The sequence below is a fragment of the Hemiscyllium ocellatum genome, unplaced genomic scaffold (assembly GCF_020745735.1).
Source record: "Hemiscyllium ocellatum isolate sHemOce1 unplaced genomic scaffold, sHemOce1.pat.X.cur. scaffold_3629_pat_ctg1, whole genome shotgun sequence".
NCBI classification, from domain to species: Eukaryota; Metazoa; Chordata; class Chondrichthyes; order Orectolobiformes; family Hemiscylliidae; genus Hemiscyllium; species Hemiscyllium ocellatum.
Genome location: NW_026868521.1, coordinates 6,080 through 33,494, shown reverse-complemented (window position 1 = coordinate 33,494; position 27,415 = coordinate 6,080). Strand labels below are relative to the sequence as shown.

Here is a 27,415-nt window from a genome sequence, read left to right as displayed (position 1 = left end):
AATATCCAGCTCCTGATGAATTGAGTAATTTTGTCACAGTTTGGCGTTACAATTACTGAGATTACCATCTGAATGTCCACCTGTAAAACACGTTTATAAAACTGTCACTGTCAGTTCATTTAAGAAACTCTCACCACCCCCTCCTCCTGGCCCAGGATGACTGGACACATTACCCCTTGTGGGGGTCAGCAGTTAGTTCAGGGGGAAATCTGTATGGGTTTCTGTGAGTTTCCACACTGGGTCTTCATGTGACTGAACAGGGCAGATCTTTGACACATGGGACACAATGTTTCAAGAGTCAGTGCGATGTGGAGAGCAGGATGTGTGCTTCCTTTTCTTTCCTTCCGTGCTACCGCTGTGCCTCATCAATTAGACAGGGGGGGTGAAAGGCTCATGCAGCTCGATGGGCAAGTTGTCTCCATTCTGACCCATGAGCAGCAAGCTCCTCCCAGTCATTCCAAAGAGTCTCTCTGAAAAGGTAACAAGTGCTTCCCACTGCCCAGTGCTTCCAGGAAATGTTTAGAAGAATGAGCGGGGAAATCTCTGAGAAAAGGCAGAACGGTAAAGTTCCAAAAGGATTATAAACAGTTTACAGAGAGGGATTCATTGGAGAAGTGGGCAACAAGTTAGCAAATGGAGCATAATTTGGGAAATTGTGAAGTTGCTCATTTTGGAGGAGATAATAAAAGAACAGAGTGCTATGAAATGGTGGAAACTGTCGAAAGCTGCACCACAAAGGGACCAGGGGTAATTGCGTAGGAAACACAGTTATAACAGGGAATCAGGATGGGGAATGGAACGTTGTTTCTTATTACAAGGAGTTTTCAGTGTAAGTGTTTGGAGTATATACCTGAGAGTAACTTTACAAAGTGCGAGTGAGACCACATCTGGAGTAATGACAGAAGTTTTGGTCCCTTTATTTAAGGGAATACATAATTTCATCCGAGGCATTTCAGAAAAGATTAACTGGGATGATCCCTGGCTTGTAGGGATTATCTTTTAAGAAAAGGCTGAAAATGTTGGGACTCTACTCACTGGATTTGGGAAGAATGAGAGGTGATCTCATTGTAACATGCAGGATTCTTAAGGAGTTTGACAGGGTAAATACTGAGAGGATGTTTCCCATCATGAGGGATCTGGAATCAGATACTCGGATAGTCACGGAATCAAGGGTTCTGTTTTAGATTCGTCAAGTTTAAGGCAACATCAACACGGGTCAGGGGTTTCAGTAGCAATGGAGCTGGGGTGAAGGGGGGGGGGGAAGCAACGTTTTAGAGATTGGAATTCCTGGTGTTTGTGATTGTGTAGATACCTGATCAGAAGGTCACCTTGGGGTTACAGATATGAGAGCAATATTGTGAAGAGTGTAGTTCTGCCTCAGACAGTTCCCAGGGAGAGGGGGAGGCTCAGCAGTAAGGGAAAGGAATTTGTAATAGCAACTGAAGGCAATGGGTTTAACCATTTCAATGTTCCATTGCAGGAAATTGCAGCCAATCGCGTAGTGGGAGTGTGATGAGCAGTTTGATAACTGAGTAATGGAGAGGGATGATGGGGAGGGAGAGCTAGGCATTGTCAGTGTACATGTGAACCCTCAGACGGTGCTTTTGGACGATGTCACCTCCTGACAGTATGTGGGTGAGAAACAGGAGGGACCAAGAATCGATCCTTGAGGGACACCACATACAAGGAATTTAGAAAGGAATGGGAGAGTGGGGATGAAGTAGGTTTTTCCAACAACGGTGAGGTCAAAATATTACTTCGTAGCAGAATGGGAGAGAAGGACATAACCAGAAAAGACAGACAGACAGAACAAGGAACAATACCTGTGATTTGGTGAGGGGAGGGAGGTGGGGGTGATGTGGAGGAAGAGCCCAACTCCAAAAACACACTTTCTTCATTGGTGACATCACCCAACTCCACCCTAGTCTCAGCTCATTTACTGAATGCAGGGATGGACGAGTATTTATCTCCAGACTTAATTATCCAAACACTCTTGGCCAGCCTCCCACATTCAACTTACATGTAATCTCAAGAGTATCTTAAACCCTCCTGCCCAAGTGCTCACTTGTACCAAAACTAGTTGATCCATCGAAAGGCTCCTATTTACAGGCAACAATTTAAAATTCTCACCCTGTGAACATCCCTGTCTCCCTGCACCACACACCCTGCAAGACCTTGACAACTCATTTGTATTTATTCATTGCTTCACCTGTCTGGCTGTTTCTACTGTTGCCAAGGCAACACTGTCTGGAATTCCCACCTGAACCCTCTCAGACCTGCTTTCCTCTTTTCAGATGTTCTCGAAAACCTGGTCATTTGGCAATGCTTTTGATCACTTGACCTAGTATCTCAATCTGTGGCCTTATGCCAGAATTTTTCAATAGTATTTCTGTGAAATTATAACCATGATTAAAAAAACAAACTGCTGCTGATTTGCACATACATTGTCAACTCTTCAATATTGCTGAGTGAATAATCTATAACAGCACTTACCCAACCACATTGTGGGAGCACCTTCACCACATGAACTGCAGCTGGACAGGGAAATCAAACATCACCCTCTCCACAGGCAATGGGGCTTTGGCACTGATCACTGGGATCTGTGGAGGGAGAAACACAGTTGCTATTTCAGGGAGTGCAAAATGCATTATAAGGAGGGAAAATGGGGCAGAATTTGGGATTTTCAAATTTGTGATTCACAATGTGCACTAAGTTCTGTAAAACCTCTCATCCCATACCATGAACATTTCCTTCTCTTTCTGGTCTATGTCTTTCCTTTCCCCTGCCCTGCACCTTCACACATTTCCAATGCCTTGGCCACAACAACACTGTGCTGTCAGTGAAGTTTATCACGTGGTTGAGTATTGTCCCGCCCCTCATTCACTCCGATTGGTTGAAGGACCAACTGGCACATCCTGGTCCTCCAGCCCCGTTCCCCCACTCTTATTGGTCCTGCGCTGACATCAATAATCCGAGGCCCATTGTGGGCTGGAGCATGCTCAGTGCTTCCTGCTTTGGCTGTTGTTCATCAGGTGAGAGAGAGAGAGGGCTCATCCCTGTTTCTCCTGATGTCAGACAATAACAGCAACTACCTGCATTGTATGGAGCCTTTCACATTGACAAATCTCCTAAAATGCTTCACGGATGATGGAAACGTTGATTAAAGAGAACGATTTTTAGATACATCTTTAAGGCGGACAGAGGGGGTTAGGGAGGATATTCCAAAGGTTTGTGTCCTCAGCAGCTCCAATCGTGGAGTGATATAGGTGGGCAACAGCTTACAATGGAGACAGTTCGTGGCTAACCACAGGTTAACAACCTCATGTCGTAGCCACCTCATGTCACAGCCTGTCATTACACACTACCTATGGTTAGCCACTAATAGTCTCCATTAACAGCTAGTCACCCTCCCCCAGTCAGATCGTTATCCACTCCTTTATCCAACCGCTCTTCTCACTCTATCCCCACCTTTACTCCTTTTATCTTGCCCCCATCCCCCACACTATCTTCTGCACATAAACGGACTTTTTTTTTCTCAGTAACATCTGTTCTGTGGAAGGGACACCAGATCTGAAACGTTAACTCTGATTTCTCGTCACAGATGCTGCCAGACCTGCTGAGCTTCTCCAGACCCTCCTGGTTGTTGTTTCTGATTTACAGCATCTGCAGTTCTTTTGGTTTTAATTTACCGGGAGTTTGTAATTCAGGTCCAACAGCCTCTGTCCCAGTCCCTGCTGTCTCTCCCACCCCCACCCAGTGACACTGCACCTGCACAGCTCATGGACAGGTGTCGTTTGCTGGCCACACCCCTCATTCACTCCCATTGGCTGCAGGACCACACAGACTCTCCTCCTATTGGTCTGGAGCTGCCGTTAATCAAGCCGGCGCCGATTGAGAGGTGAGCTCCTCCCTCTCTCTGCCCTGGGATGAGCTTCATCATTCACAGTGAATGGGGCAGTATCACAGAGCACTGGGGCTGGGGGCTATTCAGCCCATTGGAGCTGTCCTCTCTCCCTCTGTAGATGGTGCAAATCTGTCCCAACTACCCCCAAATCTTTCCTTAAAAAGTAAAATTCCAAGTCTGTTTCAAAATACCTGCTGAATCTGTGTCGTTCAGACTGTTCCAGATGCTCAGAACTTACTGAGTAAAATAGTGTTCACATTTTCACCTTGTATTATTTGCCAATTACTTGAACGTAGTTACTAAAAATTGTGACAGGGTTAACAATTCCTCTCTCTCTTTGCAAATTCAAGACCTTGGAACAAAATCGGCACCAGGTCAAAATCACTGCTTCACCTTCTCAGCTCCAAGGATAATTATCTGTGCTTCAGCTAGCTCTGCACAAAAGAGAGGAATGCATCTTAATTTATTAAGATCAAAGAAACAGACCTCCGGTCCAATTCGTCTGTGCCAACAAGGAATCCTAAACTAATGGATTCCCATTTACCATCTATTGGCCTGTATCCATCAAAACCCTTCCTATTCATGTACCCAATTGGAAGCCTTTTAAATGTTGTGATTTTTCAGCCTCCACTACTTCATCTGGTAGCCCTCCCATACACACACCACACTCAGCTTGAAAATGTTGCCAGTTCGATCCCTTTTAAATCTTTGCCCTCTCAACTTAAACCCATGTGCTCTAGTTTTGGACCCACCTAACCTGAGGAAAAAGGATGCCAGCTGCTCACCTTATCCACGCGCCTCGTGATTTTATAAATCTCAATGAAGTCACCTCTCAGCCCCAGCCTATTCAGCCCCTCCCTGTAGCCCAAATCCTCCAATCCTGGTAACGTTTTTGTAAATCTTGTCCAAACCTTTTCAAATTTCACAACATCCTTCCCAGAACAGGGAAATTCAAACTGAAAACAGAATTCCAGAAGTGGCTTAATCAACGTCCTGTCCAGCCACAATATGACGTCCCAGCTTCTGTATTCAATGCATTGACCATTAACGGAGAGCGTTAATGGAGTCCCATTTGCCAGCGGTTCACCCTTATCCCTCTAAAACCTCCCTCTTCAAGTACCCAGTCAGACGCCTTTTAAATGCTGCAATTGTACTAGCCTCCACCCCTTCCTCTGGCAGCTCATTCCATACTTGCAATGCCCTCAACATGAACACGATGCCCCTTAAATCCCCTTTAAATCTTTTCCCTCTCACCTTAAGCCTGTACCCTCTCGTTCTGGAGCCACCGAACTTGGGAAAAAGTCCCTGACTGCTCACCTTATCCATGCCCTTCATGACTTTATAAGATCACCTCTCAGCCTCCAAATCTCCAGGGAAAATAGTCCCAGCCTATTCAGCCTTTCCCAATAGCTCAAATCGTCCAACCCCAGGAAAGTCCTTGCAAATGTTTTCTGAACCCTTTCAAGTTTCTCAACATTATTCCAAGAACAGGGAGATTGGAACTGACAACAGAATTCCAGAAGGGCCTTCATCAGTGCCCTGTCCAGCCACAATATGACATCACAACAGCTGCATTCAATGCATTGACCAATAACGGGGAGCGTACCAAATGCTGCATTCACTCCCCTGCCTACCTGTGACTCTACTTTCAGGGAACTATGAACCTGCACTCCAAGGTCCATTGTTCAGCAATGTTCCCCAGGACTTTACCATTAAGTGCATAAGTCCTGCCCTGATTTGCCTTTCCAAAATATAACAGCTCACATTTATCTAATTTGAACTCAGTCTGCAATTCCTTGCTCCAATGGCCCATCTGATCAAGATCCTGTTGTATTCTGAACTAACCTTCTTCACTGTCCACTACACCTCCAATTTTGGTGTCTTCTGTAAACCTACTGACCATATCTCATATATTCACATACAAGTCATTTATTTAAGGGCCCAATATCCATCCCTGCAGCACACTGCTGCTCACAGGCCTCCAGTCCGCAAAGCAAACCTCAATCATCATCCTCTGTCTCCTACATTCAAGGTAGTTTTGTAATGGCTTGCTCTCCCTGCATTCCATGTGATCTAACCCTGCTAACCAGTCTGCTTTGTGGAACCTTGTTGAATGTCCATATAAACAACATTCACCGCCTGGCTTAATCAATTTTCTTTGTCACTTCAAAACACTCACTCAAGTTAGTGAAACACAATTGTGCATGTACAAAGCCACAGTGACTCTCCCTGATCATTCCTTACCTTTCCAAATAGATGGATATCCTGTCCTTCAGAATCCCTTCCACCAACTTGACTGCCTGACTTCAGGCTCACTGTTCTCTTGTTCCATGGCCCCTCCTTACCACCTTTTTAAAAATAATGGCACCTCACCTGTCACTATCAACGATACAAATACCTCAGGAGAGGCTCAACAATCAGTTCCCTAGATTTCCAGAAAGTTCCAGGATACACCTGATCAGGTTCCAGGGCTTTATCCACCTTGATGTGATTTAAGACATCCAGTCCCACTTCCCCTGTAACATGGACACTTTCAAAGTTATCATTGTTTATTTCTCCAAACTCTCGAGCTTCCATATACTTCTCCAGTAAAAATGACGTGAAATATTTGCATATATTTCACACCCTCTGTGATTCCATAGACAGCCTTGTTGACCTTTAAGCGGTCCTATTCTCTGGTCCAGTTAATCTTTTGTCTGTGATATATTCGTTTAATCTCTTTGGATTCTATTCCAGGACATCCCAGAAAGGCCTACTTCAAGGACCGTAACTTTCCTCCGACTTGATCAACAATGCCCTCCAACACATACCCTCCACTTCCCGCACCTCCACCTTTACCCCACCCCTCCAGCCACAATAAAGAATACAGCCCTGCGGTCTTCATCTTCCACCCCACTAATCTCCAGATACAGCGCATTAACCTCTTATTTCTGCTACCTAAAGTCAGACCCCACCATAGACATATTTCCCTCCCCACCGCTATCTGCGTTCCACAGAGACCATTCCCTCTGCACCTCCCTTGTTAGGTCCACACCCTCCCACCAACACATGCTCCACACCTTTGACCTTCCCTTACCGCCACGGGAAATGTAAAACGTTCAGCCACACCTCACTGAGCTCTGTCCAGGACCTCAAAACGATCTTTTCACATCAGGCAGAGATTTGCCTGCACATCCCAAAACCTCATATACTGCATCTGGACACTATGGGAAATTTAACATGGTTCATCCAACTAACCTACACATCTTTGGACTGTAGGAGTAAATTTGAATATCCGAAGGAAACCCTCACAAACACTGGGGAGAATGTGCCAACTCCAACACAGACAGTTGCCTGAGGCTGGTATCAAACCCAGGTCTCTGTTGCTGAGGAAGCAGCGCTAACCACTGAGCCACAATACTGTGGGATCTTTGGTGCTGATGTGCTGCCCCACTGATAACCCAGTCACTCACCCTGCCTCATTTCCTAAGAGGCAGTGATGATTGAGTGAAATTATCACTAGACAGTTAATCCAGAGACCCAGATAACGTTCTGGGGACCTGGGTTTGAATCCCATCACGGCAGATTTTGGAAAGTGAATTCAATACATATCTGGAAAAAATAATCTAGTGACGACAAGGAATCCATTGTCAATTGTTGAAAAAACCCATGTGGTTCACTCATGACCTTTAGGGAAGGAAAATGCCATCCTTACCTGGTCTGGTCTGCATGGGACTCCAGACCTATAGCAACGTGGTTGATTCTTAACTGCCCTCTGGGTAAACGCAGCAATAAATGCTGGCCGAGCCAGTGATAGCCTCATCCTGTGAATGAATAAAGGAAACAGGTCAGGTTTTGTTCCTTCTCTAGTAGGTACATCCTACAAACTCAATCAGAAATGTTCTCGTACACACTGAACAAATACATTTCCATCCAAGCCCTTAACACTACAGCACTCCGAGGCCATGTTGGTAAAGTTAAAACCCCTTATCATTGCAACTATATTTTTACAGATAACTGAGGTCTGCCGGTAAAATTGTGTCTCAATTCCCCGCTGACTATTGGGAGAGAGTCTATAATACAATCCCAGTAAGATGGTCATCCCTTTCTTATTTCTCAGTACCACCCAAATAACTTGCCTGGATGTACTCCCAGGAATATCCTCCCGAAGCCCAGCCATAATGTTATCCCTAATCAAAAACACCTCTCCCCCTGCTCTGTTGTCCCCTTGCAATAGCATCTATACCCTGGAACATTAAGCTGCTAGTCCTATCCATCCCTGAGTGCTGCCTCTGTAATTGCTGTAATATCCCAGTCACATGTTCAAAACTATACCCTGAGCCCACCTGCCTGACCTGTCAGGTCTCTTGCACTGAAATAAATGCAGTGTAACTGGTCCGTCCCACCTCATTCTGTAGCTTGCTCTTGCCTGCCTTGACAGTCTGATCTGGTGAACAGTACCAGCCTCAGACTCACCTCTTTTCTCACTATCTCTTTAGGATTACCCCGACTCCCTCACTGGTTTAATGCCTCCCGAGTGGCACTAGCAAATCTCCCTGCTCCTCAGGACCCCATGCTTTCCCCTTCCTATGTCATTGGTACCAATGTACAATGTCCTCCCACTGGTTATTTTCCCCTTTGAGAATGTTCTGCTCCCTCTGAGAGATATCCTTGACACTGGCACCAGGGCAGCACCACCCCATTCTGATCTCTCACTGTCAGCTGCAGAAACGGCAGACTGCGCCCCTGACGAGAGAGTCCCCTATCACCATCGATCGTGTGGAACTGGATACACCTCACATTATGTTAGAAGCCAGTCTCAGTACCAGTAACTTGGCTGTCAGTGCTACTTTCCCCTGAAAGTCTATTACCACCTACATTTTCCAAAACAGTACACTTGTCGGAGATGGGGATAGCCACAGGAGACTCCTGCAGTACCTACCTACCCCTCCTAGCTTTTCTGGAGGTAACCCACCTACCTGACTGTATCTGCAGTATCCTGAGACTGCCGCCTATCACACTCCCCGGCTCCTGTCAATTCCTCACTGCCTTTAATCACTCCTCCACCAATCCATGTGATCCAATAGGATTTGCAATCACACTTCTTGCAGACAAATCATCAGGTTCATTGAAACTCTCCCTAATCTTCCGCACCCGACAGGAACAGCACGCCACTCTACAACAGGCCATCTCTCCGCCTTAACAACCTACAGACCAAGACAAAGGCACAGTCTTACTGCTCGAAAAATACTGCCCGAGAATAACTTATTGCTTACGTTTTATATCTTAAACATTTAATCAAGAGACCGTAAGACATTAAAAAGAAATCCTCACCTGACTCATGATTGTAGATTTAATAAAATAAAACTGACTAAGATTGATGTTTGAAGAGACTGAAACTCACTGAGCTGATCCCTGGCTCTGAGTACTTCCAAGGGTGAGGTCTCTCTGAGGGCAGCTGTGAAATGTCACTGTTTCTCTTCTCTGTCCACTCCATTTCCAGAGAGGTTTTTAACTTCACAGCAAGTCAGCTCAGAGAGGTCACTGCTTGGTTTTATTCACTGGAGGGTGCCTTTGCTGCCCAGACCAGTATTTATTGGCCACCTTTACTTGTCTTGGAGAAAGTGGTGGTTAACCGCCTCCCTGAAATGCTGCAGTCCATGTACACCACAGTGATGTTTGGACAACAATCCCCCTCCGGCCCCACAACCCTCCCTGTCTCTGTAATCCCCCTCCGGCTTCACCACCCTCCCTGTCTCTGTAATCCCCCTCCGGCTTCACCACCCTCCCTGTCTCTGTAATCCCCCTCCGGCTTCACCACCCTCCCTGTCTCTGTCATCCCCCTCCGTCCCCACAACCCTCCCTGTCTCTGTAATCCCCCTCCGTCCCCACAACCCTCCCTGTCTCTGTAATCCCCCTCCGTCCCCACCACCCTCCCTGTCTCTGTAATCCCCCTCCGGCTTCAGAAATTACATGTCCGTGGCATAAGATTTTTATTTGGATTCGTTTTTGTTTAATAAACCACCTCCCCCCTCCACAAAAAAGTGACATATTTCACCACCAAACAAATTTCTGTTGATTGACCTTTTGGAGAGGCCGACACATGGACACCGCAGTATTTTATCTCACATTGTACACGTAGAATGATGGAACTTGCTTTTAAATATTGCTAAAAAAGGAAGGCAATGGCTTAATGGTATTCCTGCCAGATGATTGAAATGTACAGTGTTCCGAGGATTAGGGTTAGAATCCCAACATGGCTGATGGCAGCATCGGAATCCAATACAATCGAGAATGAAAAGGCGAATGATGACCATGAAACTATTGTCAATTGTTAGAAAACCCAACTGGTTCACTCATGTCCTGTCGGGAAGGAAACTGTCATCCTCACCTGGTCTGGCCTACATGTGACTCCAGACCCACAGCAATGTGGTTAACTCTCAACTGCCCTCAGGAAAAATACATTAAAAACTGTTAACAAATACCCCGCAGGTATCACTTAAAAACTGGCTGTTCCCAATGGGACCATGTGAATTTCTGAACGGCCTGAACTAAAACGGAGTTTCAGCTTCACCTTCTCCCCGTCTCCCCTCACTCTGTTTACACCCAACTCCAGAACACTCTCATTGAGCCAAGCAGCCCTCACAGTGCAGCCCTGTCATTTTCATTGCCTGCTCACACCTACACTGCCCTCAGCCTCCTGTACTGTTCCAGTGTATCTCAATGGGAGCTCAGGGACAGCATCTCATCTTTCAGTTCAGCCCTTTGTAACCCCAGAGTCAACATGGACCTCAGCAGTTTCTGAATGAACAGACAGTTGTCAGAAGCTGAAACATCCCACCTGAAAAGGTACTGGAATTTGAGTCTAAAAGGAGTTTTAATGGGAAGTTTGCAGGTAATTGAAAATATGAAGTTTACAGGTTAACATCATGAAGTGGGTGATTGGGTCTAAATCTGAGTGTTCTTACAAAGAGACGAGGTGAAATTTGGATAAATCTGTGCTCCCTCTCAGGCCAATATCTCCTTCCTCAGCTGCATGGCCCAGAACAGAGCACACACCCAAAGGGTGATCCAAACATGAATTTGTACATCTTTCTGCTTAACAAAAATATTGGAGATATTTTCCCACAAACAGAACTGACAAACCTTTCTCCTTCCACAGTTAAATGCCAATGATATTCAGATCCTGATGACTCCATTGACTGTAAAAACTTACTTTTGAGATCCCAACCTCAATTATTCTGATTTACTATCCTATGAAATAAATTGACAAAACAAAACAGAATATAAAGACATACCTTTCTCTTGGTTTGTGCTTGATGTGTAAATGCCTCTCCTAAAATCACATGCCCCCCCCGCCCTCTCCCCCATCCGAGGAAGAGGACATGTCCATGCCCCTCACTGTATCTTGCCCCCAATAAAGATGGCGCCCATATCCCAGGACCTATCACCGCCTGAGGGCCGCAGCCATTTTCCCATCTGCTGCAAACGCGGGATTAAGAGTTTCTAATTCAGACTAACGACCCGTACAGAGTGTAATTAAAACTTCCCAGTCTGAAGTGACTCATTACCTCTGTCTCTGAGGCCACTCTCCCCTTCCCTGTTTGCCTCTCCCACATTCACCAACGGCCGAGTCACGTGACACTGCACAGGCGGAGTTACTGGTGACGTGTCATCCCACTGGCCACGCCCCTCATTCACTCCCATTGTTTGGATGACCAGCTGGTTCCACTTCGTCCACCAGTCCCACCTCCTTTTCCTATTGGTGGAAAGCTGCCATTAATCAGCTGGACCCCATTGTGAGGTCAGTGGTGGGATCCTCCCCCTGCCTGAATCAAACCCGGAAGGTGGATGGATGGGGTCAATCAGGAACAACAAGCAGGAGGTGCTGGGAAAGCTCAGCAGGTCTGGCAGCATCTGGGAACAGGAATCTGTCCAGTGGCCCTTCCTCAGAACCGATGGGAGCTGGGAAAATTAGAATCCTGACAGCGTGGAAACAGGCTATTCGGCCCTAAAAGTCCACAGCGTCCCTCCGAATGGTATCCCACCCAGACCCATTCCCCTACCCTATTACTGTATATTCCTCCTGACTAATGCACCTAACCTACACATCCCTGAGCATTATGGGAAATTTAGCTTGGCCAATTCAACTAACCTGCAGATCTTTATACTGCAGGAGATAGGGGTTAAAGAGTAAATAATAGGCAGGGACAGAACCCAGAGAGAGACCGGAACATTTGGAAAGACAAAGGAGTGGATTACGATCTGGCTGGGAGGGTGCATAGCTGTTAATGGAGGGGACAGGAACCTGTGTCTGGCAGCATCTCAGTGGAGGTGGCGGAAATGGCGACTGATGATCGACGTTCTGCTGCAAAACAGACCCCGAGCTTCCAGCTGCCTGTCACTATAACACACCTGGCCAACACCTCTGTCTCATGCTTACTGCAGTGTTCCAGTGAAGCCAGAACATACCAAAATACCAAATATTTCAAGGACTGCAATTTCCCCTCCCATGTGGTCAATACCATCCAATGTATCTCCTCCACTTCCTGCACCTCGGCCTTTGAAACCCACACCTCCAACTGCAACAAGGATAGAACACCCCGCAAGCTCCCCCCACCCACCCCAAGTCCTTACCTTCCACCCAGATACAACACATCAGCTTCTGCCATTCCCACAAGCTACAATCAGACCGCACCACCAGATTCTGAAGGGGTTTGACAGAATAAATACTGATGTGTCTGAGGGTAAATACTGAGGGGGGAGTCTGAAACCAGATTCTGAGCCAGTCACAGAATCAAGGGTTCTGTTTCGGATTCATAACGTTTAAGGCAACACAGACACGGGTAAGGGGTTTCAGTAGCAATGGAGCTGGGTGAGGAGGGGACAAACAACGTTTAAGAGATTGGAATTCCTGGTGTTTGGGATTGTGTAAACGTCTAATCAGAAGGTCAGCTTCGCGTCAGAAACAACTGCAATATTGTGAAGAGTGAACTGCAATATTGTGAAGAGTGTAGTTCTGCTGTATAGTTCTCAGTGAGAGGGAGGGGCTCAGCAGTAAGGGAAAGGAATTGGTCAGGCAACGGGTTTAACCATGACAATGTTTCATTGGAGGAAACTGCACCTAATCGAGTAGTGGGAATGTGGTTAGCAGCTTGATAACTGAGAAACAGTGGAGTAATGGAGAGGGATGACGGGGAGGGAGAGCTGGGCATTGTCAGTGTACATGTGAAACCCAACATGGTGCTTTTGCACAATGTCACCTCCTGTCAGTATGTAGAGGAGATACAAGAGGGGCCAAGGATAGATCCATGAGGGACACCAAATGCAAGGAATTCAGAAAGGAAAGGGAGAGTGGAGATGGAGCAGGATTTTTCAACAACCATGAGGTCAAATATTAGTTTTTCACAGAATGGGAGAGAAGGACATAACCAGAAAAGACAGAACAAGGAACAATATCTGTGAATCGGTGACGGAGACTGATGAGGAGGGGGAGAAAAGAGAGTTGGAAACTCTATGGTTTACTGAGATGAGGGTAAAAGGGTCAAGATGAGCTCTGATAAGGCTTGACCGGGATTGGAGAAAGTTTGGACAAAATCCGGGAACACCACGTGAGGCAGTTTGACTCAGTGGGAGGGAGGGAAGCAGCAGATCGGATTGTCTCAGTCTTAGTGACAGAGAAACTCCATGTGCTCCAAACTCTTGTTGGTGGAGAGAAGGATGGAGGAGACAGGATGATGGACAGTGTTTCACAAAGAAACAAAACCGGGGTAAGTGATATTTAAAGTGAGTGAACAAACCTAATGTATTTAACTTTTACCCAAAATATTAAAACCAATGACAGAAATCCTGGTTCGAATCCCAACTTGGCAGATGGTGGAATCTGAATTCAAGAAAAAATAACTGGAATTAGGAATCTCCTAATCTCCATGGAACCATTGTCAATGGTGGAAAAATATCCTGCCAACCCGACAGTGGCCCAGCCAGCTACTCACTGTATTAATCACTGCAAAGTCTCAACAAAGGAATGAAACTGGATGGACCACTCAGCATCTGACAAGGCACCAGAAAATACAACCACAGAATCAGCCCTCTCGATGGTGCAACGTCCTCCAGACTAACATCTGGAGTTTGGTGTCAAAATGTGCAGAGCTGTCTCACGGACCAATCAAGGAACAGCCTGACATACTCATACTCATGGAATCAACTCTTACAGACAATGTTGAAAATGTGTTGCTGGAAAAGCGCAGCAGGTCAGACAGCATCAAAGGAGCAGGAGAATCGACGTTTCGGGCATGAGCCCTTCTTCAGGAGCCCTTTTACAGACAATGACCAGATACCACCATCACCATCCCTAGATATCGAGAGTGTGGTGATGGAAAAGCACAACAGGTCAGGCAGCATCCGAGGAGCAGGAGAATCGACGTTTCGAGCCTAAGCCCTTCATCAGCCTGACCTGCTGTGCTTTTCCAGCACCACACTCTCGACTCTGATCTCCAGCATCTGCAGTCTTCACTTTCTCCTGAAATCTCTGGATATGTCCTGTCCCACCAGCAGGACAGACCAGGCAGAGGTGGTGGCACAGACAGGGAGGATTTGCCCTCTGAGTACTCAGCATTGACTCCGGACACCAGGAAGTCTCATGGCTCCTGCTGATTACCACGCTCCGTCCTCCCTTGGCTGATGAATCACTTCTCCTTCATGTTGAACAACATTTGGAGGAAGCACTGAGGAAGTAAAATGGTGTCAAACGTACTCTGGGTACAGGATTTCAATGTCCACAATCGAGACTAGCTCTGCAACAGAATTACTGACTGAGCTGGTCAGGTCCTGAAGGACATCGCTGCACAACTGAGTCTGCAGCAGGTGGTGAGGGAACCAACAACAGGGAAAAACATACTTGATCTCATTGTTATGAACTGACCAGCTACAGATACATCTGTCCATGACAGTATCGGTACGAGCGTCCATTGCACATTCTTTTTGGAGACACAAGTCTTGGCTTAAAGTTGAGAAAAACTTCCATTGTGTTGAGTGACACTATCACCGTTCTAAATGGGACAGACTTTGATGAGATGTAGGAACGTAAATTGGATCTCCCTGAGGCACTGTGGGACATCAACAACAGCAGAACTGTACTCCAGCACAATCTGTAATCTCATGGGTTTGTAAATCCTGCTCTCACCCATCACAAAGGACAGGAAAGGAGGGCATGCCCAGAGCAGCACCAGGCATAACTAAAAATGAAGTGCCAACCTGGTGAAGCTACCAAACAGAACCATCTGCATATCAAACAGCATCAACAGCAAGCAACAGAGTTAAGTGATCCCACAACCAATGGATCAGATCAGAGCTCTGCAGTACTGCCACACCCAGTTGTGAACGGTGATGGACAATAAAACAACTCACTGCAGGAAGCATCACAGATATCCCCACCCTTACTGATGGAGGGGCCTCACACATCCATGCACCAGATAAGTCAACAGCATTTGCAGCCAGAAGTGGGATGCTCCATCTCAGCCTTCTCCAGTGGTTTCCAACATCACAGATGTGAGTTTTAAGCCAGTTTCATTCAGTTTGAATAACATCAAGAAGTGGTTAAGTAGTGCAAAGGCTACGGGCCCTGCCAATATCCTGGCAATAATACTGACGGCTTGTGCTCCAGAACTTGCCACCCGCCAAGCCAGGTACCGCTCCAGCACTGGCATCTACTGACATTGTGGAACATTGCCCAGGCATGTTCAACAGAAAACACAGGGCAATCCAACCAAGCCAATTTCCCTCCGTCAGTCCACACTCGATCAGCAGTAAAGTGATGGAAGATGTCACCAACAGGGCTACCAAGCAGCAGCTGCTCAGCAACAGCCAGCTGAGTGACACTCATTTCAGGCTCCACCATGGCCACTCAGCTCCCGATTGTGTTACCGCCTGATTCACAACCTGACAACCAGCTGAATCCCAGAGGTGTGGTGAGGTGAGGGGGACAAGACCACTATTTCGAGCTGATTCTAACATTGTATTAGCTCATATACTCTCATCCACCTTGTGTTATCTCCAGACTTCCTTATACAAACACACTCCTGGCCAACTTCCCACATTCAACCTCCCTGTTATCTCAAGAAAAACTAAATCTCTGCCCAAGTACTTCCTCGTACCAAAACTTGTTGATCCATCAAAAGGCTGCTATTCATAATCAACAACATAGAGCCACAGAGATGTACAGCATGGAAACAGACCTTTCGACCCAACCTGTCCATGCCGAACAGATATCCCAACCCAATCTAGTCTCACCTGCCAGCATCCGGCCCACATCCCTCAATTTAAAATTTCCACCCTTGATATAATTCCTGGTTGTGACCATCCCTAGCTCGCTGTATCACACACCCTTTGAGACCTCGACAACCCATTCTGTTCGAGACTCCCAATGATCTGTTAATTCATTACCTCACCTGTGTGGCTGCTTTTACAGTTGCCAAAGCAACAAGGTCTGAAATTCACAGCCAAAACCTCACAGGTCTGCTTTCCTCCTTTAAGACATTCCTCAAAACCTACTTCTCTGGCCTTGTCTAAAGTTTCCAATAATATTTTTGTGAAATTATAAGCATGATAATAAAACTACAAACTGTTCCTGATTTGGACATTATCTTCAAATCATCACTGTTGCTGTAATGAATAATCTGTAATGTCTCTTACCCAACCACATTGTGGGAGCACCTTCACCACACAAACTGCAGCTGTACAAGAAAGTCAAACATCACCCTCTCCCCAGGCAACAGGGCTTTGGCATTAATCACTGGGATCTGTGGAAGGAGAAACACAGTTGATGTTTCAGGGAGTGCAAAACGGATTACAGGGAACGAAAATGATGCAGAATTTATAGTCAGAAACGGAAGGAAAATACACTTGCTCATCGGAAAAAAAGAATTCTTGACTGTCAAAAATTTTCCAGAAAAAAAATTAATAAGCAGCACACGGTCAGGGGCTGGGCGGCAGTGAAAAATTAACGTATAAAAATGTCTGTAAAAGTAATAGTAAAATACACCCATTGTTCGAGACTGAGGAAGCTAGACATTAACAAAGTGGTCATGAGGGAGCCCAGAGATGAAGCAGAACAGTATAAGCTGTTATGATCCCACAGTCATAGAGATGTATAGCGCCGACACAGACTCTTCGGTCTAACTCATCCATGACAACCAGGTATCCGAACCTAATCTATTCCCATTTGCCAGCACTTGGCCCATATCCCTGTAAACGCTTACTCATCATATCATGTGTCTATTTAGACGCCTTTAACAAGTTTTATCTGTACTAGCCTCCACCACTTCCTCTGGCAGCTCATTCCACCCACTGCATGAGAGTTGTCCTTTAGGCCCCTTTGAAATTTTATCCGTTCATCCTGAAGCAATGCCTCTACTTCTGGACACCATCACTCCAAGGAAAACACCTTGTTCATTTACTCCATTCATGCCCCTCTTGATAGTATAAACCTCCATAACATCACAGCTCAGCCTATTGCACTCCAGGGAAAACAGCCCAGCCTCCAACCTCAAATCCTCCAACACTAACAACATTCTTGGAAGTCTTTTTTGAAACCTTTCAAGTTTCACAGCACCCTTCTGATAGGAGGCAGGCCAGAACTGCACACAATATTCCAAACGTGGCCTAACGAATGCCCTGTACAGCAACATGACCTCCCACATCCTGTACTCAATGCTCGAACCAATAAAGGAATATAAACTGAACACCTTCTTCACCATCCTATCTGCCTGCAACTTGACTTGCAAGAAACTATGAACCTGCAGTCCAAGGTCTCTTTGTTCCGCAAACGTCTCCAGGGCCTGGCCATTCAGTGTATAAGTCCTGCACTGATTTGCTTTTCCAAAATGCAGCACCTCACATTTATCTAAATTAAACCCCATCTGATCAATATCTCATTGTAATCTGAGGTAACCTTCTTCATTATCCACAATACCTCCAATTTTGTATGACCTGCAAACTCATTTCCGATACCAAATCATTTAAATGAATGACAAAACAAATCCAGAAATAAACATCCATTTCTCTGAGTTTGAATGTGCTCTGTAAATCCTGCCCAATGACTCTGTACCACAGAAAGGCTGCACATGCGCCTGGCAGCGCCTTGCCCCCTACAAAGCTGGCAGTTCCGCATGTATCCAGTGAATTCTTGCCCCGAATAAAGATGGTGACGCATACACATACCTGCAGCCACACTGAGGCAATTCCCCATTTACTGAAAACACGAGACTGGGACGTTACAAAATATATGTGTTTTCCGATGCGCACATTGTGTTTGTAAAACCTCTCCACTCACACAGAACCTCTCTCACCTCCTGCGGTTCCACAGACAGCCTTGATTTTTGCAGGTACCTATTCTCTGCCTGGTTACTCGTTTGTCCTTAGTGTGTTTGTACAATCACTTTGGATTCTCCTTAAACCTATTTCCGAAAGCTGTCTCATGTCCCCTTTTTGCCCTCCTGGTTTACCTCGAGTATACTCCTACTGCCCCTATACTCCTCTAGGGATTCTCACAAACACAGCTCTCTGTCCCTGCCAAATGCCTCCTTCATTTTCCTGACCAGGCCCTCAATTTCTTTCGACAGGCAGCATTCCCTACACCTCCCAGCCTTGGCCTTAACAGGAACATACTGTCTATATACTCTCATTCTGGCAGGTCTGTGGAGGCAATAGCAGATGAGGACAGAGAAACAATCATTCCCAGTAAAGAGGCAATGTTGGGAAAGATAACCGCCTCAAGGTAGCTGGGTCTCCTGGCCCTGATGGAATGCATTCGAGGGACTAAAGGAGATGGGGGTGGGGGGCGGGGGGGGGGGAGAATAACAAACTCGTGATAATTCACTAAAATTTGTTGGATTCTGGGATGGTTTTGACAGACTGGAAGCTGCAAATTGGTGCCACTATTTTTCAAAAAGGACCTGTTAGCTTAACTTCTGCAGTGGAGAAAATGCTTGAATCTCTCAAGGAAGTAGTGGTGAGATATCTGGGTAGAAATTGTCTCATTTCGCAGACACAGCATGAATTCATGAAAGGCAGGTCACGTTTAATGGATTTACTGGAATTATTTGAGGATACAATGAGCGCGTTGGACAAGGGGGAACCGGTGGATGTGGTGTACCTGGATTTCCAGAAGGTATTCGATACGTTGCCACACAAAAGGCTGCTGTATCAGGTAAAGATGCACAGCATTATGGGTAATTATCATTGATACAGGATCGGTTCACCAACATAATAAATAATGGGGATAAACGGGTGTTTGGATTAGTGTTGACACTACAACTGTTTGCAATTTACACAAATGTTTTGGAATTGAGGACCAAGTGTACGGTGTCAGAGTTCACATTTGATACAAAGATGAGTAAAGCAATGTCTGCAGAGTCCATTGCAAGTCTGCACAGAGATACAGATCAATTAAGTGAGTGGGTAAGGATCTGGCAAATGGAGGACAATGTTGGAATATGTGAGGTCATCCATTTGGGTCGGACTAACAGCAAACTGGATGATGAAATGATGAAAACATGCAGCAGGCTGCTGTGCAGAGGGAGCTGGGTGTCCTTGTGCATGAATCACAGGAAGCTGGTTTGCAGGTACAGCAGGTAATTAAGGCAGTGAAGGGAATATTGTCCTTCATTGCCAGAGGGATGGTTATGCTGCAGCTGTACAGGGGGCTGGGGAGGCCACACCTGGAGTACTGTGTACAGGTTTGATCCCCTTACATTAGCAAGGATGTACTGGCACTAGAGGGAGTGCAGAGGAGGGTCACTAGTTTGAGTTGGGAGTTGAGAGGGTTGGTGTATGTGGACAGATTGAGAAAACATGTTCCATACTCATTGTAATTTAGAAGAATGGGACGTTGGATAGGAAACAAATAAAATTATGAGGGGAGGAGATAAGACAGAAGCAGGGAGGCTATTTCCACTGGGGACGGGTCCAACTCCAGAGCCTCAAAATAAGGGGGAGCAGATTTAGGACTGAGATCAGGAGGAGCTTCTTCAGCTAAAGGGTTGTGAATCTGTGGCGTTCCCTGCTGACTGCAGCATTTGAATGCCTTTCAGGCAAAATGTAGATTTGTGAACAGGAAAGGAATTAAGGGTTATGGTGGGAGATCGGGAACGTGGAGCTGAGGCCATGAAAAGATCAGCCCTGATCTTATTGAATGGTAGAGCAGGCTGGAGGGGCCAGGTGAAAGTTCTTGCCTCGTGCCATCAAAATCAGCCTTTGTCCAATTCAGAACCTTAACATGTAGATCTGGTCTATTATTTTCTGTAACTATTTTAAAACTAGTAGAATTATCAGAGAATCCCAACAGTGTGGAAGCAGGTCATTCAGCCCATCACACTGATACTGACCCTGAGAGCCTCCTCACCTCCCCCAGTAACATTGCATTTCCCAGGGCCACCCAACCTACACATGCCTGAACATTACGGACAATTCAGCCTGGACAATCCACCCAACCTGCACATCCCTGAACACTGTGGACAATTCAGCCTGGATAATCCAACCTATCCTGCACATCTTTGGACTGTGGGAGGAAACCAGAGAACCCAGACAAAATCCATGCAGAATACCCCAATAAGGTGGTCATCCCTTTCTTATTTCCCAGTTCCAACGAAATAACTTCAATGGGCGTACTCCCAGCAATATCTTCCCTAAGCAAAAACATAATGCTATCCTGAATCAAAAATGCTACTCCCACTCCTCTCTTGTCCCCCTTTCTATTCTTCCTATAGCATCTATACCCTGGAACATTAAGCTGCCAGTCCTATCCATCCCTGAGTGATACCTCTGTAGTTGCTATAATATCCCAGTGCCATGTTCAAAACCATACCCTGAGCTCATCTGCCTTCCCTGTCAGGCCTCTTCTATTGAAGTAAATGCAGTGCAACTGCTCAGTCCGACTTCATTCTGTGCCTTGCCCTTGCCTGCCTTGACTATTTGGCTTCTGACCTGTACCAGTCTCAGACATACTCTTTCCTCACTATCTTATTGGGTTTACACCCACTCCCTCACTGGTTTAATGCCTCCCGAGTATCACTAATATCTCCCTGTCTGGATGTTAACACCTTCCAATTCAGGTACAATCCATCCTTCTTATGCAGGTCAACTCTACTCCAGAGGAGATCACAATGATCCAAAAAAATGTGAATCCTTTTCCCCTGCACCAGCTCCTTAGCCACTCATCCAGCATCTCCTCCTCCTCTGTAATATGGACATTTTTCAAGATGTCACCATTTATTTCCTCACATTCTATATCTCCCATGTACTTCTTCACAGTAAACACTGATGCAAAACACTGGTTTCCTATCTCGCCCATCGCCTGCAGCTCCACACAATGGCTGTCTTGCTGATCTTGGAGGGTCTCTATTTTCTCCCTAGTTAGCCTTTTTTTCTTCATGTATTTATAGAAGCCCTTCGGATTATTCTTAAACCTATTCGCCAAAGCTATCTCACGTCCCTTTTTTGCCTCCTGATCTCCCTCTTAATTATACCCCTACTGCCTTTATACTCAATTTTTTGGATTGGAATAAATGCAAAATATAACAACCTGACAAAACAGACGAGGGCAGGACTTACTCTCAATAAAAGTAGGGCCTTGAGTAGTGATATGGGAACAGAGAGATCGAGGGCTTCACGTCTTTGAAGTTTGTGTTACATGTAGACAGGGTGGTTAATAAGGTGCTAAGCACACTTACCTTGATTGTTCAGACCTTGGAGTACAGGAGTTGGGACGTTATGTTGAGGATGTACAAGATGTTGGGGAGGCCTCTTCTGGAATACTCTGTCCAGCTCTGGTTGTGCTGTTATAGGAAGGAGATTATTAAATTGGAGCAGGTTCAGAAGAGATTTACCAGCATGTTGCCATGAATGGAGGGATTGTGTTCTAAGGAGAGGCTGGATAGGCTGGGAATTTTTTCACTGGCGTGCACGAGGTTGAGGCGTGAGCTTATTAGAGGTTTATAAAATTAGAAAGAGTGTAGACAGGGTGAATAGCCGGGGGAGGGGGGATTCAAAACTCGGGTGCATTCATTTTGAGAAGAAATGAGAAAGATTTGAGAAAATACATGAAGGTTTTAATAAAAAAGATACACGTGTGGAATGAACTTCCAGAGGAAGTGGTAGCTGTGAATACAATTACAATATTTAAAAGACATTCAGATAAGTACATAAATAGGAAATATTTGGATGGATGTGGACCAAGCGGAGGCAGGTACAATTAGTTCAGTTTGGAATTATGGTCGGCATGGACTGGTTGGACCACAGGGCCTGTTTCCTTGCTGTATAACATTATGACTCTAATCCTCACGATCCCTAAATTCCTCCATCCTCAACTCGCCTGATCAATGTCACCTAAACCATCCTCACAACTCTTCCTTATTTATATAATTCCTCACTAGCCACAGAACGCTCCCTATCTCACGTCCTCCAGTTTCTCAAATCTCTGCGATATGTGCCTTTCTTTAGTTCCAACCTTGAGGATGCCCTCATTCACTCCGATTGGTTGGAGGACAAACTCGTACGACCTGGTCCTCCAGTACTGCCCTCTGGCCCTATTGGCCTGCGCTGACATCACTCACCTCACAATGGGCCCCGGATGATTGGTGGGATCCTCCCTCTCTCTGCTCTGGGATGAGCTTCAACATTCACAGTGAATGGGACAGTATCACAGAGCACAGGGGCTGGGGGCTATTCAGCCCATTGGGGCTGTACTCTCTCCCTCTGGAGATGCTGCAAATCTGTCCCAATTCCCTTCCCATTTGCCCATAGCACCCCAAATCTTCCCTTAAAAAGTAAAATTCCAAATCTGTTTATGAATAATTGCTGAGTCTGTCCAGCTGCCATTCAGACTATTCCAGATGCTCAGAACTTACTGAAGAACATAATGTTCACATATTCACTTATTATTTGCCAATTACCTGAAAATAGTTACTAAAATTGTGACATTGTTAACAATTCCCCTCTCTCTGAAAATTAAATATCTTAGAAACAAATTTGCCGCTGATCAAAATCACTGCTTAACCTTCTCAGCTCCAAGAACAATTATCTGTGCTTCTGCTAGCTCTCCACAAAAGAGGAACACATCTTATTTTCATTTATTAGTGTCATAGAGATGTACAGCACAGAAACAGACCTTTGGTCCAATTTGTCCATGCCAACTAGGAATCCTCAACAACTGGAGCCCCATTTGCCAGCGATTGGTCCGTATCACTTGAAACCCTTCCTGTCCATGTACCCAATCAGATGCCTTTCAAATGTTGTAATTGTATCAGCCTCCACTACTTCATCTGGCAGCTCATTCCACACACACACCACTCACAGCTTGAAAACTTTGCCCCTTAGATCCGTTTTAAATCTTTGCCCTCTCAACTTAAGCCCATGCGATTGTTTTGAACCCACCTAACTGGGGGAAAAGACCCTGGCTGTTCACCGTATCCATGCCCCTCATGATTTTATAAATCCCCATGAAGTCACCTCTCAGTCTTTGACTCTCCAGGGAAATTAACCCTGGCCTATTCAGCCTCTCCCTGTAGCCCAAATCCTCCAATCCTAGCAAAGTCTTTGTAAGTCTTGTCTGAACTCTTTCAAGATTCACAACATCCTTCCCAGAACAGGGGATTTCGAACTTAAAACATAATTCCTGAAATGGCTTAATCAATGTCCTGTCCAGCCACAATTTGACATCCCAGCTTCTGTACTCAATGCATTGACCAATAAATATAAGCATACCAAACCCCACCTTCACTAGCCTGCCTATCTATGACTCTACTTACAAGAAACAATGAACCTGCACTCCATGGTCTCTATGTTCAGCAACATTCCCAAGGACTTTACCATTAAGTGTATAAGTCCTGCCCTGATTTGCCTTTCCAAAATCCAACAGCTTACATTTGTCTAAATTGAACCCAGTCTGCCATTCCTCGCCCCAATGGCCCATCTGGTCAAGATCCTGTTGTATTCTGAACTAACCTTCTTCACTGTCCACTACACCTCCAATTTTGGTGTCTTCTGTAAACCTACTGACCATATCTCATATTCACATCCAAGTCAAATATTTAAGGACCCAATATCCATTCCTGCAACACGCTGCTGCTCACAGGCCTCCAGTCCACAAATCAACCCTCTGCACCACCCTCTGCCTCCTACCTTCAAGCCAGTTTTGTATCAAAATGGCTAGTTCTCTCAACATTTCATGTTATCTAACCTTGCCAACCAGTCTGCTTTGTGGAACATCGTTCAGTGTCCATATAGACAACATTCACAATCTGCCTTCATCAATCATCTTTGTCACATCTTCAAAAAAAAACTCAATCAAGTTAGAGAGAGAATTTCCCACACACAAAGCCATGCTATCTATCCCTAACCATTCCTCGTCTTTCCAAATACATGTAAATCCTGTCCCTCAGAATCCATTCCAACAACTTGCCTGCCACTGACTTCAGGCTCACTGACTTCTTGTTCCCTGGCCTTTCCTTACCACCTTTTTAAATAATGGCACATGTCTTCCAGCACCTCACCTGTCACCAAAGACAATATAAATATCTCAGGGAGGGGCACTGCTATCACATTCCTAGCTTTCCACAAATGTCTGGGATACACCTTAACAGGTCCCAGAGATTTATCCACCTCGATATGATTCAACACATCCAGTACTACCTCCTCTGTAATATGGTCAGGAGGCGGGCAGCAGTGGACAATTCATTTACTGAAAGGTCTGTGAACATAATAGTAAAATACTAAACAGAGCAAAATTACACTCAGAGACTGAGGAAGCTAGATAGTGAACAAGTGGACATCAAGGTGCTCAGAGGCGAATCGGAGCAGTTTTATGATCCCACAGTCAGAGATGTCTAGCACCGAAACAGACTCTTCAGTACAACCCATCTATGCCAACCAAATATTCGAACCTAATCTATTCCCATTTGCCAGCACTTGGCCGACATCCCTCTGAACCCTTCCTATTCAACTGCCTTTGAAATGTTACAATTTTTGTTGCCCTTTAGGTCCCTGTTGAATTTTCCCCTCTCACCCTTAACCTATATCCTCTAGTTCTGGGCTCCACCACCCCAGGGTAAACACCTTGTCTATTTACGCTATCCAAGCCCCTCACGATTATATAAATCTCTTCAAAATTACACCTCAGCCTATGACACTCCAGGGAAAATGGCCCCAGTCCCTATTATGCCTCTCCCTGCAACTCAAATCCTCCAACCCTGGCAACATCCTTGAAAATCAATTCTCAAACCTTTCAAGTTTCAGTGCCTCCTTCTGATAATAGGGAGACCAGAATTGCACACAATATTCCAAAAGTGGCCTAACCAATGTCCTGTCCAGCTCCTGTACTCAACGCTCTGACCAACAAAGGGAAGCATACCAAATGCCTTCTTCACTGTCTTATCGACCTGTGACTCTACTTTCAAGGAACTGTGAACCTGCATTCCAAGGTCTCTTTGTTCAGCAAGACTCTCCAAGACCTTACAATTCAGTGTGAGTCCTGCTCGGATTTGCTTTTCTAAAATGCAGCACCTCACATTTATCTAAATTAAACCCTATCTGCCACTCCCCAGCCCATTGGCCCATCTGATCAATATCCCATTGTATTCTGAGACAACCTTTATCACTGACCACAATACCAACAATTTTGGTGTCACCAGCAATCTTACTAACGGTACCGCCTCTATTCACATCCAAATCATTTAAACGAATGACGAAACAAATCCAGAGAAAAAATATCCATTTCCCTGGGTGTGAATGTGCTCTGTGTAAATCCTGCCCCATGACTCTCTATCAGGGAGAGCTGCACATACTCCCCTCTGAACTTTGCCCCCTACAAAGATGGCGGCTGCACGTGTCCAGTGAATCGTTGCCCCGAATAAAGATGGCGGCACTGACTCGAGTCAATCGCGAAATGAGGCATTTTCCGGTTTACTGCAAAAACGAGACTGTAAATTTCAAATTTGTCTTTTCCGATGTGCACCAAATGTTCGCAAAACCTCTCAGCCCAGACCGTCACCGTTTCCCTCCCGCTTGCTGCTGTTTATTTCTTTCCTTACCGACAGCTCTCCGCCCGCACAGCCGCGCTGTCCGCGAGGATGATCACGTGGTATAATCAAGTCCCGCCTCTCATTCACTCTGATTGGTCGGAGGGCCAACCGCCTCGCCAGGTCCTCCAGCCCCGCCCCTGTACTTCCATTGGTCCACCGCTGACATCAATCATCCTGTGACCATTGTTGGCTGGAGCATGCGCACTGCTTCCTGGCTTTTGTTGCTCTGCATAAGTTACAAGCGTGAGGGACAAAGTTAAAAACACACAACCACCTGATGCAGCAGCAGCAGCGCTAGTGCTTCCAAATAAACCTGTTGGACTATAACCTGGTGTTCTGGGAATTTTAATTTTGTCCATCCTAATCCAACATCAGCACCTCCAAGTCACGAGTGAGGGAGGAATGTGTTATAAGTGATTTCTGTCTAGGCTTTCTGAATCTCCGGAGAATAGTTCCTGACACTTGGCTAACTATTCTAACTCTAGGGATCTGATTCAGAACAACCGGGTCCTGCCTCCGAACTCTGCCAACCGCGGACTGTCCTTTAACCCTTGTGTCAAGGGAGACTGTCCACAAGGTTAAGTTCAAAAAGGCGAACTCCAAGTTGACTGGTATCAGCCCTTATCCCCACCGGCTGTCACTTTTCCCGTGGCAATTCGAAATACTGCGAGACACACACAGACAGAGCAACAGATGTTTATTCAATCTTCGAAGATTGGGCGAGTTCCAAAAAGGACTTCGGAAATCGCAACGGGAGATTTTACAGCACTAATACTTATACATTATTTTTCCATTCAAATACATTGGTGATAATTCCATTGGTTTAAACATCTCACGCTATGGATTTTTCTTACATTAAAAATCATTAATGACAATTCCATTGGTTAAAGCATTTCACGCTTTTCTCTGCCAATTTTTTTAATTAAAATGTTATATTATTTTACAATTTCTGCTACTAGTTATAACATTTATTGATGTCATGAAAAGAGCTTTCATTGTATATTGCCCTCTGTGTCTAACTGAAGCATTCCTTGGTTTCTTGCCCAAGGTTACCATGTTCCTGGCATAACAGAGGTAACTTCTAGTTCATGCTTCATTATGGCCTAGTCGATCATTAGTTTCATAATTTAGTTTTTATTCATTAAACCTCAGTTTTAGTACAGTGAGTGTGTGTGTAGGTGTGTGAGTGAGTGTGTGTGTATGTATGTGTGTGAGAGTGTGTGTATGTGTGTGTGTGAGTGAGTGTGAGTGAGTGTGTGTGTGTGTGTGTGTGTGTGTATGTATGTGTGTGTGTGTGAGTGAGTGTATGTGAGTGTGAGTGAGTGTGTGTGTGAGTGAGTGTATGTGAGTGTGTGTGTGTATGTGTGTGTGTAGGTGTGTGTATGTGTGTGTGAGTGAGTGTGTGTGTATGTGTGTGGGATATGTGTGAGGTGTGTGTGTGTGTGTGTGTGTGAAT

General features: G+C 45.5%; 1 long non-coding RNA gene across 3 annotated transcripts; it reads right to left on the bottom strand.

Moving 5' to 3' along the window:
• Positions 1-3: 3 nt before the first annotated feature.
• On the bottom strand, positions 4-26,093 carry LOC132813379 (uncharacterized). Of its 3 annotated transcripts, XR_009644055.1 has the most exons (6): positions 25,969-26,093; positions 21,613-21,717; positions 16,577-16,683; positions 7,599-7,707; positions 2,494-2,600; positions 4-80 (listed from the first exon to the last, which is right to left on the bottom strand). It is a non-coding gene; the product is annotated as an uncharacterized LOC132813379 (long non-coding RNA). The 3 variants fall into 3 exon arrangements; XR_009644056.1 differs by lacking the exon at positions 21,613-21,717; XR_009644057.1 differs by lacking the exons at positions 16,577-16,683; positions 21,613-21,717; positions 25,969-26,093 and adding an exon at positions 11,030-11,096.
• Positions 26,094-27,415: the final 1,322 nt, after the last annotated feature.